Source organism: Sander lucioperca, chromosome 1 (assembly GCF_008315115.2).
Source record: "Sander lucioperca isolate FBNREF2018 chromosome 1, SLUC_FBN_1.2, whole genome shotgun sequence".
Lineage (NCBI taxonomy): Eukaryota > Metazoa > Chordata > Actinopteri > Perciformes > Percidae > Sander > Sander lucioperca.
Window position 1 is genome coordinate 4,276,581 of NC_050173.1, and position 20,390 is coordinate 4,296,970.

The 20,390-nt window shown below is 41.4% G+C and overlaps 1 long non-coding RNA gene across 1 annotated transcript; it reads left to right on the plus strand.

Moving 5' to 3' along the window:
- The first annotated feature begins 16,548 nt into the window (after nucleotides 1-16,548).
- On the plus strand, nucleotides 16,549-18,671 carry LOC116048023. Its single transcript, XR_004104550.2, has 5 exons — nucleotides 16,549-16,577; nucleotides 16,747-16,879; nucleotides 17,117-17,201; nucleotides 17,805-17,952; nucleotides 18,248-18,671. It is a non-coding gene; the product is annotated as an uncharacterized LOC116048023 (long non-coding RNA).
- Nucleotides 18,672-20,390: the final 1,719 nt, after the last annotated feature.

A 20,390-nucleotide genomic window follows, 5' to 3' on the forward strand; every position in this document is an offset into this window, starting at 1 on the left:
AGCAGCAGACCATGGTCCACTGTTAGATACAGCAGAATTAAACACACATATGCATGCATACTCATAGTGTTTGTTCACACTGACATACACATTCATCATATTCATACTCTCTTTGTGTGTGTGTTCCCCAGAATTCCACAGATCAGTATGCTTAAACACACCCTTTTGTGGTGTGTGTGTGTGTGTGTGTGTGTGTGTGTGTGTGTGTGTGTCAGAAGGGAGAGGGGCTTGAGAAGCTTATCCCCTCGACTTGGCTGCTTCAGTTATAGAAACTCTTTACAACAATAGGATGGCTGGCATCCGAAAGGCGAAAATCTGTTGCAGAATGACACAGTGTACCAGAATACCCTTGATTACCACAGCAAGTGAAACGAAAGAGCTGCTTAAGATATTAAATCTGAATCAATCATGTGAACGTAATCATATTAGCAATGAAAGGTTGGTCATAAATATTATACATATCATGAATATTTTAATATTGTACACTCGTCTAGTTATGTTCTGAATTTCATACATTTAGAAATGATCTTTTTAACCCAGTGCATGGGAGCCTTTTTCTTTTTTGGCTTGGGGGTCCAAAAAAAGACTCATTCATATATGTATATTAATCTCCTCCTCAAAATAAATTTCAATCGGGGCGACCTCTATCTCATCGAGTAGAGTGCGCGCCCCCATGTAGGCTGAGTCCTTGGCAGGGGGCCCGGGTTTGAATCCGACCTGCAGCCCTTTGGTGCATGTCGCCCCCCCTTCCTGTCTTCAAAACTATCCTATCGATTTATTTATTTTTTGGGGCTTTTCTCTTTATTATATAGTGACAGTGAACAGGCTAGAAAGGGGGGGAGAGAGATGGGGGACAACAGGCAGCAAAGGGCAGCAGGTCGGATTCGAACCCGTGCCGCTGCAGGACTCAGCCTACATGGGGCGCGCATTCTACTGGATGAGATAGAGGTCGCCCCGATTGAAATTTATTTTGAGGGGGAGATTAATATACATATATGCAGGACTCAGCCAACATGGGGCGAACGCTCCTACTGGGTGAGCTAGAGGCCGCCCCAACTATCCTATCAATTAAAGGCCATAAAAGCCCAAAAAACTTCAAAAAAAAAATCATCTTTGCCATGCTAACATGCTAAACTAATATGGTGAACATGTTAAAAAATTATACATGCTAAAACATGAGGATGTTAGAATTTTCATTGTGAGCCTGTTTACATGCTGACAGACTTGGTCCTGTTTAAAAGTGTACAATATGTTGGTATTTTGTAATAAAATGTACCATTGGGTTAGATTTTCTGCATTATTATTCATATTATGGATTTGGATCAACACCCGGCTGTATCGTTCCAGGTGAGGGATCAGCTCCTCTGATTGTTTTGGCTCGCCCACAAAGCTTAAAGTGTCACAGTCAGAGGATCATCCCAAATACAAGTCCAAAACCTAAATTGAAGGATCTGGGTCTAAATTAAAAGATGCACACGTTAACAAGGTGAACCACGAGGTGAAATTAATTCTGATAAAAGCTTAATTGTTATGCGTCTTTAGCTGTGAAATTCTATTTGCATAATATCCAAAACAGTCAAAACACCAAAGAGAGGAGAGCTCTATTCAAGTAGAACAGCCCTGTACAAACCAATAATTTATCTTGTTTATTTGTAGCTTTGACTTGCATTTATGGAAGTATGTACTGTATGCGGAATAAAATATAAAGGAAGAAATACGCGGAACTTAGTAGTGTGTGTGTGTGTGTGTGTGTGTGTGTGTGTGTGTGTGCATGCATGTACCAGATGCTTGTATGATTACATGTTATTTGTTTTATTTGTTATCTGTGTCCTCATCATATGTAAAACAGAGCTGTAATCATATAAATAAAATGGATAGAAAGGCCATTTACATTCAAATCACCGTAGCAGATTGGCCAGAGTGGCAGCCATTTTTATGTATACTGTTGCCATGGCAATGGACTAACTTCTGTAAAAAACCCCGTATTGTGGAAGACCGACTTGCAGCAAGTCGCGGAGGTGAGGTGTTGCAGTAATGGCCAAATGAGCGTTGGAGTAGTAACGTTACAAAGCAAAGAGCCAACCGCTAAATGAGTCAAATTTAACAAATGTTTAATGCACAAAAAGCACATTGCCATTGACAGATGAGTGACAGCTTTGTTTGGCTGGTTTTCTGTGACAGCTGTGGCGTAGGGGCACGGCGGAGTTAGCAAGCTAGCTGACTAGCCAGTCGCTGGCGCTGCAGCGATCATTTCGGCGTCTCCTCTATTTCTTCCGCGAGCCACGAGCGAATGTGTCAAGCCATACAGGTAATCACATACAGGAAGGCCATAGTGCAGCTGGATACTTTACAAAATAAACCAAATTTAAAAATAAAACACCAAGGTTTATGGTGATTTTGGCTGTCTTGACTTCTCAGCTGTCTACAGCAAGACATACGATTAGCCACACGGAGAGAGAGGACAGATGGACAGACAGAGTGAAACACACACACACACATATACACACACACACACACACATATACACACACAAACACTCAGTGGGAGAGAGAGAGAGCCGTTTTGTAGAGTGGAGAGGAGAAGGATCGCTTTGTGACCGGCGCGGAGAACTGCGCGTCTGGTATGAACAGCAAGGCGCGCGATCATGCACGAATCTATGCTTCACAGCTATTCGCCGCACTTCGTAACAGTCCGCTGACCAGCTGCCACTGCGTCTAACCCTAGACTGTATATAGAATTGACCAATAGATCCCGTTGCTCTGGACGGAGACCAGTGAAGGATATTAGAAGCACTTTTCCGGTGAGCGCTGAGCGTTACTGAGCAGCCTCCAACTGAGAGAGACGACGTAAATGTGACGTGAGCAACCTGTCTGAAAGTTGTAAGTTTTCTGGTAGCTGTGCCAAGAGAAACTTCAATCATTCCGAATATTGCAGAGACGGAGAGCGTAGGTATATGTAAGGAGATAACATAGGCACAGGCTAATTATTGCTAACTAAAATGCTAGTTAACATTAGTAATTAAACTTAAACAGCTACTGTAAGTCGAAACTGCCTGCGAGCTTCTCCTGTACTATACGGTAATTCCTCTACTATGCGACAGTAAGTCCCGTGGTTATGACACAATCGTTAGTGCAGACCTGAGCCAGGTATGCTTCATCGTACCTTCGAAGCTTTTTTGCAGCTGGTGGTGCGTTGGTTGCCTTGTTGGTCCTCACTAGAAATCTCTCCATTTTGTTTGGTTTTGAAATAATTTGGATGTGGCTTAGTTGTGTTTTCAATAAAGTTGAGGCTATGATGTAACGATGTGTGCGTGTGTGCAGCCTGGACGCGGAGTGGTGTGTGTCTCCTCTCTGCTCTGACTGCAGGCTGGGACTGCTCTGCGAGGCTACTGAGAGACTGACCGCCTGTGAGGGCTTTTGGACGGGGGAGGGGCTCACGGCAGCAACTGCTGCTCGTTGAGCACAGTAACTGCAGAGTGATATGTGCTTTCGAGTCTCCAAACACCACAAAAGTCTCCAATAACACCAGTAAAAGTCGCTAGATTTGTCGCTAGTCGCTTTTGACAAAAAAGTCACCAGGATGATTTGTTTTACAGTGCGGAGGCTCCACGCAGAGCTTCCTCCGTAGCCTACAAAAGTGCCGTGTGTGTGTGTGTGTGTGTGTGTGTGTGTGTGTTAGAGGGAGAAGTGAGAGAGTGACGGCGTTTAGCTTTAGAGCGAGTACTGAACCAACAATGTCAACACTGATGCACACCTTCAGGTACGACACACCTTCAGGTACGTATGACTTCCGGTTGACTTCCTGTTTCCTGTTGTAGACAACGGCAGCTGCAGACTGCTTAACGCTTAACGTCCTGTGATTTAAGTCCTCTACAGTGAAATACAGTCACTCTTTGCATCGTCTAGCTGTATTTTAACCGGACCTGTCTGGCCGTCTAGCTATTTGTTGTGCTAACGGCTAGTTAGCCTGTCTGCTAGCGGGGAGGTGACGCGGACCCCTTAGGATGTTTGCCTCCTTGGAATTCTTTTCTATATTTTGGCAGTAGTAACGGAGTATCCACAGCTTGCTAACACAAGCAGGAGCATCCGCAAGTGTTGACTTGTGAACTGCAAGTGAAGAGGGATCGGTTTTGGAGAGGGCCTCCGTCAGCGTTGCTACTAGCTAAACTAGCAAGCTACACGATGCCCCCCCTCAGCTGTACACCTGGCTGCGACTCGTGCCTCCTGTTCAGCCAGAAGATAGTGGAACTTGAAGCCAGAATAGCGACTCTCCACCAGATCAAGGTGAATGAACAGTTCCTTGACACCATTATCATTGGAAGTTCCCCTCACACACACACTAATGTCGGATGTCTTGATTCCACTCTGCCCTGCACTACTCTCACCCCACCACGCACTAATACAACCTCTGTCCCTGTCGTCTCTCCTCGGTTTCTGCCGAGAACCAAGTCAGCTCTGCTGACCAGCTCCACTCCACACCAGCCTGAGCCATGGCGTATAAGCAAGCACCACAGCAGACGGTCAGGACAACGCTCAGGCCCAGCCCAACCTATACGACTAGAAAATCGCTACACCATTCTGATGAACGATGAGGAGTTCCCTCTGCTCTGCGGAAACCCTTCTCTGCCACGTCCCCACGGCGCTCATCCTGGCCCATCCACACAGTCGGCGCGCCCCCCTTCAGACCCAACAACTTCCACGCTGGTCATCGGAAGCTCCATGGTCAGGGACCTCTACATTCCCCCTACACCCAGCGGTCCGTCCAAGGTCTACTGCTTCCCTGGTGCCAAGGTCCGTGACATCCAGCACAAACTTCCCAGCATCCTCGCCTGCCACGCTAAGGTCGACAACATCATCGTGCATGTGGGCACAAACGACATCAGAGAGAGACGGTCGACAGCACTCGAAAAGACTTCACCACTCTCATCACCACCCTGATGGGCACAGGAAAACGGATCGTCATTTCTGGGCCTCTACCTACCTACAGAAAGGGTGCTGAAAGATGGTCCAGACTGTTCTGGCTCCACACCTGGCTGAAACCCCACTGCGCTTCCCTGGGCATTCCCTATGTCGACAACTTCAACTTGTTCTGGGAGAGGCCCAGCCTGCTGAAACATGATGGTCTCCACCCAAACCGACATGGAGCCAGGCTGCTATCTGACAACATAACGACCACACTGAAAGTTAAGTATTGACATTCTGTTGAAAATATCACAGATTCATGCCCCCCAGGTATTGATCCTAATGGCACTTTACAAGTGAATGAATCTGAAAATGTTTTCTGCAGGGTAACATGTAGTACTAGTACTATTCCAGTTATAATCAACAATAGACCATACAAAGTGTTGAATCCCCTAAGTAATAAGAAGTTGACTGCAAACATAGTCAATTTAGCATCCAGTTCACGTCAGCCACAACCTGCCCCAAAAAACGAGACAGTGTCTGTAACTCGACTCAGATCAGTTAAATCACAGGTAACCAAAAGAGGGGCAATACTTAACAACCTAATTGGAATTACAACTACCACTGCAATGATAGAACAGGATAGGAAAATTAGATGCGGTCTACTAAATATCAGATCTCTGTCTTCTAAAGCAATACTAGTAAACAAATTGATATCCGATAATCAAATTGATCTATTCTGTCTAACTGAAACATGGCTGGGCCATGAAGAGTATGTCAGTCTAAATGAAGCCACTCCTCCCACTCATATTAATACTCAAATTTCTAGAGACTCAGGCCGAGGAGGGGGAGTTGCAGCCATATTTGACTCAAACCTGTTAATTAATCCTAAACCTAAACTAAATTATAACTCTTTTGAAAATCTCGTTCTTAATCTTAAGCATCCAACATGGAAAACAGTACAGCCTATTATATTTGTTGTTGTCTACCGAGCACCAGGTCCATATTCTGAATTTTTATCTGAATTCTCAGAGTTTTTATCATGTGTAGTCCTAAAATCAGACAAAGTACTTATTGTAGGTGATTTTAATATCCATGTGGACTTTGACAGCAATAGCCTTAGTACTGCTTTCAACTCACTACTAGACTCAATTGGTTTCAGTCAGAGTGTGCATGAGGCCACGCACTGTTTTAACCACACCCTTGACCTTGTGCTGGCATATGGCATCAAAATTGAAGACGTAATAGTATTCCCGCAAAATCCTTTATTATCAGACCACTTCTTAATAACTTTCGAATTCTTACTACCCGATTATACGAAATTAGATAAAAGCTTCTACACTAGAAGCCTATCTGACAGTGCTATAGCTAAATTCAAGGAAGATATTCCAACAGCACTAAACTCATTACCGTGCCGTAATATAACAGAGGATCTTTATGTAAACTTTAGTCCCTCTCAAATTGATAATTTCGTAGACGGTGCTACGGCCTGCCTACGGACTACTTTAGACTCTGTTGCTCCCCTTAAAAAGAAGACGATGAAGCAAAGGAAACTAGCGCCTTGGTATAACTCCCAAACTCGTAAATTAAAGCAAATCTCGCGCAAACTTGAAAGTAAATGGCGTTCCACCAAACTGGAAGAATCTCGTTTAGACTGGCAAGACAGTCTGAAAACCTATAGGAAGACCCTAAGAAAGGCCAGATCAGACTACTATTCATTACTAATAGTTCTATAGAAAATAAGAACAACCCAAGGTTTCTTTTAAGCACTGTAGCCAGGCTGACAGATAGCCACAGCTCTATTGAGCCATCTATTCCTATAGCTCTGAGTGATGACTTCATGAGTTTCTTTAACGATAAAATTATAACAATTAGAGATACTATTCATCACCTCTTGCCCCCAACCTCTAATGGGTCACCTTTAACTGACAGACTGCTAGAAAGAACGACTAGACCTGACATATACTTAGATTGCTTTTATCCTATAAACCCTCAACAATTAATGTTAAAGGTCTCTTCAGCTAAGCCATCTACCTGTCTCTTGGACCCCATTCCAACGAGGCTACTTAAAGAAGCGTTACCCGTGGTTAACACTTCATTACTAGACATTATAAATATGTCTTTATTGACAGGTTATGTACCGCAGTCATTTAAAGTAGCTGTGATAAAACCTCTACTGAAAAAAACCACCCTCGATCCTGAGGTCTTAGCCAACTATAGACCTATATCTAACCTTCCCTTTCTCTCCAAGATCCTTGAGAAAGTAGTCGCTAATCAGTTATGTGATTTTCTACATAGCAATAGCTTATTTGAGGACTTTCAGTCAGGATTTAGAAAGCATCATAGCACAGAGACGGCACTGGTGAAAATTACTAACGACCTTCTAACTGCTTCAGACAAAGGACTTGTCTCCGTACTTGTCTTATTAGATCTTAGTGCTGCATTCGATGCTATTGACCATACCATCCTCTTACAGAGACTGGAACATTTAGTTGGCATTAAAGGAATCGCACTAAACTGGTTTAAGTCCTATTTTTCTGATCGATCGCAATTTGTTAATGTTAACAATAAACCCTCCAATTACGCTAAAATTAACCATGGCGTTCCTCAAGGCTCAGTGCTTGGACCAATTCTATTCTCCTTATATATGCTTCCTCTAGGCAATATTATTAGGAAACACTCAATTAACTTTCACTGTTATGCGGATGACACCCAATTATATCTGTCAATCAAGCCAGACGAAACCAGCCAGCTAGCTAAACTTCAAGCTTGCATTAAAGATATAAAATCATGGATGGCCTACAATTTCCTGATGTTAAACTCAAACAAAACCGAAGTTATTGTGCTGGGCCCGAAACTCATTAGCCGAAGATATAATTACTCTGGATGGCATTGCCCTGGCCTCCAGTACTACTGTCAGAAATCTAGGAGTTATTTTTGATCAGGATCTATCCTTTAACGCCCATCTAAAACTAACCTCTAGAACAGCCTTTTTTCACCTTCGTAACATTGCTAAAATTAGGAACATCCTGTCTCAAAACGATGCTGAAAAACTAGTCCATGCATTCGTTACTTCCAGGCTGGACTATTTAATTCCTTATTATCAGGATGCTCAAATAAAACCCTTAGGACTCTCCAGCTGATCCAGAATGCTGCAGCGCGTGTTCTGACAAGAACTAAGAGATCACATTTCTCCTGTATTAGCTTCTCTCCATTGGCTTCCTGTAAAATCCAGGATTGAATTTAAAATCCTTCTTCTGACCTATAAAGCTCTAAATGGTCAAGCTCCTTCATATCTTGAGGACCTCTTAGTACCTTATTGTCCCACTAGAGCACTACGCTCCCAGAATGCAGAGTTACTTGTGGTTCCTAGAGTCTCTAAAAGTAGAATGGGAGGCAGAGCCTTCAGCTATCAGGCTCCTCTCCTGTGGAACCAGCTCCCAATCTGGGTTCGGGGGGCAGACACCGTCGCTACATTTAAGACTAAAGTGAAAACTCTCCTCTTTGATAAAGCTTATAGTTAGGGAGTGAGGAGTTGCAGTGAACGCCTAGACCAGTGGGGCAGGGTGCATAGCTGCAGACACAGCACCCCTGCTTCTCTCTGCTTCTCTTTACAGTCATCAGATTTACCTATCGTATAATCAATAATATAGTGCCTCTCCTAGTTATGCTGTTATAATTCTAGACTGCCGAGGAAGTTCCTTCTTATGACACGCTCTTTTCTTTTGTTTCCTTTTATGCACATCCTGTCTCAGAAGTGCTTGTTACTCACCTAGCTCTGGGGAGTTTACTCCCCGGAGTCCTTATGTTTCTTCTTCGCCCAGAACATCGCCTCGGATTAGGGCGACACCAAGACCTGGGTCTTGGGTGCAGCTGTGGCTATGGACCTGCTACACCCTGCTACGCTCTGCGATTCCCTGCAATGCCCGGCTACGTCCTGCCGCATCCACCGCGTCCACCCATGCTCTGCTGTGCCACGCTACATCCTGTACCGTCATAACCCCAACCGTCAGACACCACCCACCAAGAGTCTGGGTCTGCCGAGGTTTCTTCCTAAAAGGGAGTTTTTCCTCGCCACTGTCGCAATAGCCACTGCTAATGCTTGCTCTTGGGGGAACTATTGGAATTGCTGGGGCTTTATAGAGTGTGGTCTAGACCTACTCTATCTGTAAAGTGTCTCGAGATAACTCTTGTTATGATTTGATACTATAAATAAAATTGAATTGAATTGAATCTAGAGTCATAGTGAGAGAAACAAAGTGTGTCCCCTGTTCTTTCTGACCACGGTGAAATCTGGAGCAGGAGAAGTTAACCTTCTCCTTGATTTCATGTTGTTTATGGAGAAGGAGAACCAGGAAATGAGTCGGGGAGGAAATGCAACGCTACCCAGCCACGACCGAACGACGTACGTCGCCGCGACGTGTAGTTACATTACGTGATTTTTTTTCCTCCCATCCTGTAGCCTACTCGCGCCCCCCCAGGAGAGTGTCTGCGCCCCCCCAGGGGGGCGGGCCCCACCGGTTGAGAACCACTGCGTTATATGGATAGATGATATCCTCCCATTATGATCGCAGGCACCTGAATTCAATCACATTCCTATCGTGGAAGATTTTGTGAATCAGAAAATATCGTATTGTTGTCCAAAGAATCAATATAATATTGTATTGTGATACAACTTGTGATTTACACTCATAGTGCTGTTGGCTTGGCAACTTAAAACTAAAAAACCATCTCCATTTTGTGTACTGATAAAATTATCCATTTTATTTTTTATGGCTGTAGCACTGCTGTAATGAAGTTTGAAGAGAGGAGAATGAGAGGATGGAGCTGGGAGTTGAGAGAGTTAGTTTTGATGTGATGCTTTTGTAATGCATGCATGAAAAGAGCTAACTTACAACAAACAGTCAAGGACAAGATTCAAAGTAATGACATAGAGCATTAGATTGCATCTGATAAATAAATAGATCCCTGTGGGGAAATTGGGTTTCTGCAGCATCAAATATAAAAAATACATCAGTTACTAGGATGGAAACAAAAACAAAGCAATAAAGGTTATGGAACTATTCTCTAACTATTATTACACGGCTTGGGTAAATTCTTAATTCTGCAGTCTGCTATTTCTATAACATATCGTCACTGTCAGGGTTAAACCTTGTACGCCCAAAAAAAATGTTTTTCAGGAAATGAAAAAAGGCAAATCTTAAAGTGCTCATATTATGCTTTTTGGCGTTTTCCCCTTTCCTTTATTGTGTTATATATCTTTTTTGTGCACGTTATAGGTTTACAAAGTGAAAAAGCCATGAACTGCGCATGTGCGACTCCCAACAAAGATGGAATATAAGTTTGATGCCTCATTCTGTAGCTAAAACAGAGAGCTCAACACACAGGGTGAAAAGAGGAGCTGCAGCAATGTGCAGTACAACAAACATATGGTGTTTTTGAAAATTAAACCTGTAAACCTATTCTAACCTCTATAGGGCTAATCACTGCCATATTTTTTGGGACTGCCATACGATAAGACCTTACTGGGTAGAGATTCACAAACATATAAACAATGTATTTAATGTAAACATTCCGTTTAAATGTGAAACTGTGTATTTGGGCAATGTAGGGTTTGAAACATGGAACATTGACGATAAAAAACTGCTGGCTATACTGTTGGCAGCCAGTAAGAAATCTGTTACGAGGAAATGGTTGAAAGTGAATCCACCCACCGTGGAAGAGTGGATTGAAATAGTTTATGAGATTTATGTTATGGAAAAAATATCCTTTTCCCTCAAAGTTGAAAAAGAAAAATTTTATAAGATTTGGTCTAAATGGTCTGAGTATGTAAAACCAATTAGATCCGATTTCGTCTAACTGTACTTATGCTTTGTGTAGACCTACCCTCATTATATGTGATGTTGTAATTAGTGGAAATGGTGCGCACCCCGGTTCTGTTTCAGTTACTGAGTGTTCTCACTGGAATAAGTAATGGTTTATAAACGTCAAAAGGGCAATATGTACAAACTCATCCAAAACATCTGGATTCATCCCTATTTCTGTACTTGGAAAACTAAAGCTGTAATTATTGTATGTGATGAGATTTATCCTTTCTAAATAAAAAGATAATTAAAAAAAAAAAAAAACTATTCTAACCTCTAAATATAATTATGAACCTGAAAATGAGCATAATATGAGCACTTTAATACATTTTATTGACCTATTATTCAAAGTCAGACGAAATTGCTTGTTTTAAATATTTGTAAAACCCACAGATGTAAAGGGTGACCAATAGCATTGATTTATGAAAAAAAAAAATTATGGAGATACTTAGAAAGCCCAACAGTGATGATATTGTTGCCATGGACACAGTTGTGATCATAGATTCTGTCAGACCATTTTTAAACCAATAAAATCATTTTTAAATCAATATTTGTGCTAATACGGAGCTCATACCGCTCATCAGCGGATCACAAGTGAGAGAGAGGGTGGAGGAACCCAGAAGCAAAAAACATACACATGGATGAAACAGGGTCAAAATGTCAACCCAGGGAGGACGGAGGGGGTCCTGAGGAGGGATAAACAGAAAAGTCCAACCAGGGAGGGAGAAGGGAGGACAAGGGATAAAAAAAGGGAGCGCTGGAACAGGTGATGGCGGGGCTCGGGAACCGGGAACTGAGACCAGCGGGGCTTGGGAACTGAGGCCGGCGGCGAAGGCGAATCCCCTCTGGCGGCCGGCAGCAAAGGCGAAAACCCTCTGGCGGCCGGTGGCAAAAGCGGGACCCCTCTGCTGGCCTGCGGCGAAGACGGAACCCCTCTGGCGGCCGGAGGCGAAGACGGAACCCCTCTGGCGGCCGGAGGCGAAGACGGAACCCCTCTGGAGGCCGAGCAGGACGACAAAGACCCTCTGGAGGCCAAGCAGGAATACAAAGTGTATACGTTGCCATGGCAATGGTACACATAAAAATGGCTGCCGTTCTCACCATTCTGCCACGTGATTTGAATTGGAATGGCTTGGTTGCGTCCTAAATTCCATACTAACATGCTATTTAGTAGGCTAAAACAGTATGCGAGATGTTTTAGTATGTCCGAAATCTTAGTATGAAACCAATAGTACATGAATTGCATACTATTTTCGGTGAAATATTACAGTATGCTAACACTGGACAGAATGCCAGCAAAAGTATCCCACAATGCAATGCGGTAGTAACGACAGCGTTCATAACAGACAAACGGACAGCTCTGTAACATAAATAACGCTCTAATTTACATTTCTACACATTTAAATCTGTGATTTTGTCACCTGTTGGTCTAGTTGCTTATTTTTTTCAGGTATTTAAGCATTATCTGGAGATGACGCTAGAGCTGAGGTCGGCAGGGGTTACCATGGTTACGCGTCTTCAACGGCAATTGCTTTTGATCTGTTTGTGAAGGAACTGACAGGATTACATTTCACTATAGGATTTCAAGTGACAAACACATTAATTGACAGATTAATCAGAATTTCAAGACGTCGAGAGAAGTTGTTACAAAGTCCAGAACTCACTGAACAAATTAGTCAGCTGCACTGTAGAGAGAGCACTGAAAATAGGCAGTACAGCTCATATATAGTATATAGTTCATTGATACAGACATTTTTGGCCCTGACGGCCTTCGAGAGAATTCCAGTACTCCAGAAACACAAATAAAAGGGCCCTCCTCAAATACAGAACGATGTGTTATGCAATGAAAATGCCACCCTCTGCAAAGACGCTGACATCCTGCGCAGTGAAAAGAAGTCTTGAGGATGTTCGCAAACAGAACAAAGAGTTGCAGACTAAGTTAAAGGACTTGGAAATTGAGAACAAGACTTTGCACCAAAAAATAAAAGAACTGACCCTGAACAACACTCTGCAAAAAGAAGTTCAGCGGATAATTAGAAGTCTGAAAGAACAGGAAGCCACTGAATACAAGTCTCATCTATTGGAGCAAGAAAACCAATCTTTTTGGACAAAAAATGAATACCTTGCAACAGGACATTCAAGAGATAAACGGAAGGTTTCAACCTGAAAAGGAAAACATGGCACAACAAAATCAGGCTTTGCAAAGAGACCTTCAGGAGGCCAAAGAATTTTAGCTCAATTATTATTACTCAAAGGCTTAGAACACAACTATAATGTGATTAGTCAAGAAAACAAGACCCTGAAAGAAGAAATCCAGGAGCTTACCAACAATTTGCGTGATGGAGAAGAGGCCATGAAGCGTGATCATAAGACTCTGCAAAAAGAAGTGCTGGAGTTAAAAAACAAATAGCAAGAACTCACGTTTTTGAGCACAAAATATTGCACATTGAAACAGGAAAATTGGTCCACAAGCAAACAAAAGCAGCCTGGAACAAGAACGGAGGCGAAAAACAAGGTCAGACTAGAGAAAGACTTTTGTGCTCAGGAGCAGCTCCAAGCTTGTCAGAGGGAGAAAGCGCTTTGTGATGAAGTGCAGATGCTACAGACTCATATGAAGTTAAAGATGGAGGAAAATGAGTACTTTCAGAGAGAAATCCAGTCCCTTACTAAGAGTCCTGAGGTGCAAGCCTTTAAAGTCAAGACTGCTGCTGATCAGTTAAATGCAGATCATGTGGGGAAAAATGCCCCCTCAGAGTGTGATACCCTGCTCTTAAAAATATGACCTCTTTTGAACTCTAAGTGTATTATTGTGCATATTAATGTAGATTTTATGTAGGTTTATGGGAGTTTTACCTAGCCTTCTTAGAGAGGTTGGGCTAGGTCGGGAGCTGTGGCTGAGATGGGCCTTAAAGTCTATCGACATCTTACTCTGAAGTATAAAAAAAACAGTTCAGAGTTCGTTAGGGCTAAACCCACCAGACTCCATTTAAATAATACTTTTAGCATTTATAGGTCCAGCATCTTTCTACATGTAAATCGGTAAAGTATGTGTTAATTTTAACCAAACCAGAGAGGTGAATGTTGAAAAAAAGAAAAGACGAACCAAGACGGCTTTTCATAGTTTTGTGTTGTCTGTCGATTTTGAATGTGTGTATTTTACGATACTAAAATTACTGTTTATTTACATGGAGTCTGGTGGGTTTAGCGATAGCAATTTGGGCAATGTTTTTATGTTAAAAAAAAAAAGGAACTTACTCTTTAACAGAAAGGTCGCCCTCTGTAGGAATCCTTCCCATGATGTTGTCAGACACTTTGAATAATAATGTGAGCCTGTCAATGGCAAAACAAGCACTTTTGTGGACATATATTGAAGGTTCGCCATTGCCCTATAAGTTACATTGTAGCTTGTTTCGCTGACTGCCAACTGCAGCAGTCTTGCTTGATAGTGGATTAATCACTTACAGTCACTTACAAAACATGGGAAAAAAGGGTCCAGGTTAAAAAGAAAAACAAAGTTACGCTGTTCCTCAGTGACTCAGCTCGCACATGCTGTTTGAATTTCCAAGATAGAAACGCATTCCTGCCCTGGCTCTGTTGTGCCGGTTCCGGCTCCATCTCTACCTCTATCATTTCATATTGGGGCTTCTGGAAAATGCATGGAGTTGCGAGAGTGAATAAACTCGTGAAACAGAGAAGTATCGTCATGTAATCCACTGATTTCAACAATGTAACTGTATTCTAAATACCAACTATTTAAATTGTAACTGTAACGGAATACAGTTACTCATAATTTGTATTCTGAATACGTAACGCCGGTACATGTATTCCGTTACTCCCCAATACTGGATATATATATATGTATATATATATATATATATATATATATATATATAAAGATTACATCTTTACAAGGTTCCTTGTTGCAGTCCGAGGATTATCATAGGTTCATGCAGTCAAGAAACCGATATTTATATAGTCCTTGGTTGCAGTGTATGTGAATAACATCAGATGACAGGAAGTAAACATGGACCCAATCTGTTGCCTAGCAATGCAATTCCACTGAATTGCATTGCTAGGGAGTAGACTGAGCACATTTGGAATGTTGTCTTTGGTGTCCGTTTGATGCCTTTCTGACATCTATGATTCAAAGGGAACACCCTAAAAAACGCTGGGTTATTTTAATAACCCAAATGCTGGGTTAAGGCTGTTGGGTCTTAGGTTGGGTGGATTTGACCCAACGTTGGGTCAAAGATTGTGACCCAACACAATGGGTTAAACGAAAGCGAGGCTCATTATTCCGCCATTTGGCCATTTCTGGACAGAATTCAGGCACCAGGACGTCAACGAACATAGCTCCGGTAAGTGATAGGAAACTTTAAGACGTAAACCAATACAAACAGTGTAGAATAGCCAGACAATTTTAGTGATAGTGTGAACTGAAAGACATGTTAGCATTAACTTAGCTCTGTATGGTTAACCGTAACGTTAGTTCACTTTAGCCAGGACATTAACGTTAGCAATTAACCGTTAGCTCAAGAGTTTAAAACCCATGTTATAGCTAGCTAGCTAACTGCCTCTCCTCTAACATTAGCTAGTAAATCTCTAGTTTTTATATATTGCTATTTTTGGTTCCTAACTGTAAACACACATTACTCCTTACACGGAATTAACTAACTATATAACGTTAACGTTATGAGTATTATTTAGCATCCCGAACGTCATGATTGATTGACGCACTTGACAGTGAAGATGACGGAGGCAAATAGGAACGTTAGCGTTAACGTTATGGCCTGAGCTCTCGAACTTTTTATAAAACCTGATAATAACGCAAAAGAGGACAATGATAAAGTAAAGAGACTTGCCCCCTCGTAAGTGTAAGCAGTCTAACAGTTACGAGGTATGTTTGTGTTTAGGTTTATTTCTGTATTGTTAATATGTAGCTAAGGTAATGTTAGCTAACGTTAGCCTAGGCTCGAGTGAGTCAGCATAAAATCAAGCTAGCGTTATTTTACAATAATTACAAGAATAATGAGACAGTTGTGTTTCTACAATATTAGCGCATATTTGAATGTAAGTGTATTGTGTAAAGTGACGCTTAATATGGATAAGCTGTAGCAACATTTGCAAAATGTAGAATGTGGATAGTCTGGCAAAGCGAGACTAATGTCGAACTAAAGTTAGCAGTAGCAGCTAGTATTGTCGGCTTGTACTCAAATTCAGTCTTTTTTAACAATTGATTAGCATCCCTAGACTTTGTAACCTGTGGTCTGAAGAAAATGCTGTACTATGGAAATACGTATTACAGTATCTTGGGTGACACATGCTTAAATAGGATGGACACAGTTGCGTTTTAAGATTTTTTACTGAATATTTTTTGCTGTTTTTGTGTTGATTTGTAGTCTTAAAAGTGGCAAATCATTTCAGGGATGCTAGTCTGTACTGCACATACTTCACTATGCTGGGCTGCTAAGGGTGTGCATTAGTTCTGTTATAGATTACAGTGTTTCCTTTAGGATTTTTTTTAGCAGTGGGGGCAAGTCATGACATATGCTACTTTATTTATTGCAACTCATCTTAGTAATATGATCTATAATCAGACTTGATATTGCTGTGGAAAAGTTATATCAACTAGTAAGTATACTAAGCAATACAAGATATTGATTTTATAGAATGGAACCTGGTAATAAAGCTGTTATTTTTTTCATATACTTTTAAGGATTCAAGCCCCAGCCCCGAGCCGGCTGCCTGCACACCAGCCCCAGAATTGCCTACAGAGCAACACGGAGTTTCTTTGGAACAAGGAGCAACATTTGTAAGTTCATGGTAATTTATCTTGAATAACTTATTTTTAATTGAGTGAGAAGCTTTTTTAAAAGCTTCACTTTGATTGGGGGACAATTTTGATGTAAGTCAGAGGCATAGTCATGATATTCATATATATGTGTATACTTTCTTTCTCTGTTCATTGATCATTTTTATAGAATATCCGTGAGAAGACAGCTGATGGAAAATGCATGGTTAGCGGTCTTGAGGAACAGAATCACATATAAATAATGAAAGACGTGCCATGGTCCGGATACTTGTGTCCCACTTAATTAAGCGCTTTGGAGAGAAGTAAGTATTTTTCACACACAGATTGTTATTATTTTACATTATTTTTTACTAGTGTGGGCTAGTTCTTCACTAATGTGAACTGCTTATCTCATCCGTTTGATCTGGGACCAGTTAGTGCAATCTTGATTTATATTTTTATTTTATATAATTTTTTTGATGATTACTGTAAAAAAAACTGTCAATATATTGTGTTATGTGGCAGTGTTAAATGCTAATAAAATGCATATTGTTGTAAAGTCCATCTTCAGGTGCAAAGGCTATGCTGGCATCATCAATTGTGGATCAGTTTCCATGCCTGAGGGACTGTCAAGGCACAGGCTATGTAAGTTTTTAACCACACAATAATGAACTGACCTAAAGCAAATGTGACAATCCCTACAAGGGCTGTGACGGTTGGTGAAAAAGCAATGTATCACGCAATATGGGGGTTAATCACAACCCCCTCCTGTTATGAGAGTAGCATGTCAGGTGCCTTAAATCAGTGACAGTGTGGCCGCAGAAGGAAAGCAAGTGGTGAGAGTAGCATTTATGAGTGCAAGAGGAAAAAGAGATAGCAAAGATAATGCAAAGTGAGTTAAAAGTGAACAACAAAACAACAAGCTTCTCAAGACAGGGTGGCTTCATGTGTTGATACTGCGGGTAAAGTGAAGGGAGTTACCCTAAAAAAACATGGGCTTAAACCTTACAACATATGTTGCAACACAATACGATCATCTTTAGAAAGACAACATCACCCAAGTTTGAGCTTTTTGTGCAGAATCAGGCAGGACATGTAAGGCAAATGCTAAGCTGTTCCATCGTTGGCTCAGCTTTATCCTAATGTTAACTTCAGCTCTTAATTGCAGAGTTGCTTCTGGCTTAGTTATTACTTAATGTGTTTGAATTATTTATTTTTTAATCATTTTTGTTTACTTCTAAACTTTAGGACGCATGGTTCACCCCAGGGAGAGGGCATAAACCCGCAACAGGCTTTCTGGAAGAGCATCTCCGCAGTGTCTGAAAAAGGCTCCACTCTGGCAGACGAGTAAATCTAACATCCCAAGTGCCACAAGACACCCGAGTCATTTTGCCAGGTACAGCAAGATGTCTTGCTCCTCCATTTCAATCCAATTCATGTTGATGCATTTAGAAGTGGATTTGACTTATCCTCTATCCTGTTTGCAACATACTAAGTACTTCTTACTTGAACTCTATGGGCCAGTTTCATATACAGAGATTAAACTTTTACATAACTCTTCATTTAATTTTTCTTGTAGTCTAGGGCTAGGCTTGATTCTTGTATGGGAAACCGGCCCACTCTATTAAAAAATTAGATGTCTTAATATGTCACAGCTTGGTAGAACTTATTCATTTCTCTGCTCATCACAGAACCAACTAGAACTCCAGAGCGGGCCATCCAATTGACGGAGTGACTGAAAAATAACATCTGGCCACAGTCCCAGGTTGGCCAACACATGTTGGAGACTGCCATCCATAGGGCACAGTGGATCCGAGCAAATGGGACTACATCAATGCTAGACATTATCACAGAGTTTCCACGCTTAATGGACACTCACAGGCATGGTGAGCTAGAATCTTACAAAATTACTTGCGTGTTGTGGTGCTGGGATTGTTGTTCGATGTCAACTTTGTGCTAAAGTTTGGGAGTTCATCTAGACTACCGTCTTTCAGATACCAGGACATGAATCAAACACTGTCAAATTAATGAGTGCTCAGATTGCTAGTTGATAGTTCAATGTATGAAGTTTGAGAAATTGTGACTATTTTGTCCGTTTAATGATGTAATAAGTGAATGCACACATCACATGTTTTAAGTCAGAAATTGTAAAATTACTTTTGTATTCTTTTATACAACTTTTAATGTTAACTGAAATAAATTGAAATGTTTAATTTTGTCTTAAGTGATATATTTGGCTTGTAGCAATAAAACCAAAATGCTGGGATGTTATGTGCTTGATTATTTCATAATTTCATCAATACATTTCGTAATGCAAAAAATCGAGTGAAAAAAAAAAAAAATACAAATAACCCAGAATGTGGGTTGTATTTTTCCAACCCATTTTAGGTAGTATTAACCCAACAACATGGTCATTTTAACCCATTTTTGGGTAGAAAATAATAACCCAACATGCTGGGTCAAAGCCATAACCCAACCCTGCAGGGTTAAAACAACCCAGCGTTGGATCGGTCCATATTGGACCCAGCACTGGGTTACCAAAATAACCCAAGTTGGGTTATTTTTAACCCAGCAGTTTTAAGAGTGAAGGAACTTAGAGGATTACATTACACTATATGATTTCAAGTGACACATTAACACATTAATTGACAGATTGATCAGAATTTCAAGACGTTGATAGAAGTTGTTACAAGCCCAGAACTCACTGAACGAATTAGTCAGGTGCACGAGAGAGCGCTGAAAATACGCAATACAGCTCAGAGTATACAGTTCATTGATACAGTACAGACATCTTGTTTTGACAGCTAAAAAATGTCAAGGCAGGAGCAGTGTGGCACTCTCAGGCCACAGAGTGATGATAACTCAGCCCACCACCAAGAAAACGAGGTCCTCTTCAGAAAGAACAAGGACTTCCAAAGACAGAATGGGGAACTCCGTAAAAACATTGAGGGCCTTCGAGAGAAATTCCAGTACTCCAGAAACAGGGATATAGAGAATAAAAAGGCCCTCCAAATAGAGAATGAGGTGTTATGCACTGAAAATGCCACCCTCCGTAAAGACGCTGACATGCTGCGCAGTGAAAAGAAGGCTCTGTGCAACGAAATTGAGGATGTTCGCAAACAGAACAAAGAGGTGCAGACTAAGTTAAATGACTTGGAAATAGAGAACAAGAACCAAAAAATAGAAGAACTAAACCGGAACAACACTCTGCAAAAAGAAGTTCAACGGCTAAATAGAAGTCTAAAAGAACAGGAACACGTTCAATATGAGTGTCATCAACAAGCACTCAAAGGCTTAGAACACAACTATAATGTGATTAGCCAAGAAAACAAGACTATGAGACAAAAAACCAAGACCCTGAAAGAAGAAATCCAGGAGCTTACCAACAAGTTGCGTGACGGAGAAGAGGCCATGAAGCGTGATCATGAGACTCTGCAACAAGAAGTGCAGGAGTTAAAAGGTGTTCAGCAAGAACTCAAGGTTTTTGAGCACAAGTATTACACACTGAAAGAGGAGAATGAGTCCACAAGCAAACAAAAGAACACACTGGAACAAGAACTTCAGGAGGTCAAGAACATGCTCAGACTAGAGAAAGACTTTTGTGCTCTGGAGCAGCTCAAAAGCTCGTCAGAAGGAGAAAGCGCTTTGTGATGAAGTGCAGACAGTCCACACTCATCTGGAGTTAAATATGAATAAAATCGAGGACATTCAGAGAGAAATCCAGTCTCTTACTGAGAGTCCTGAGATGCAAGCCTTTAAAGTCAAGACTGCTACCGATCAGTTCAATGCAGAGCATGTGGGGAAAAATGCCATGCACCAGAAGATATTGACAAA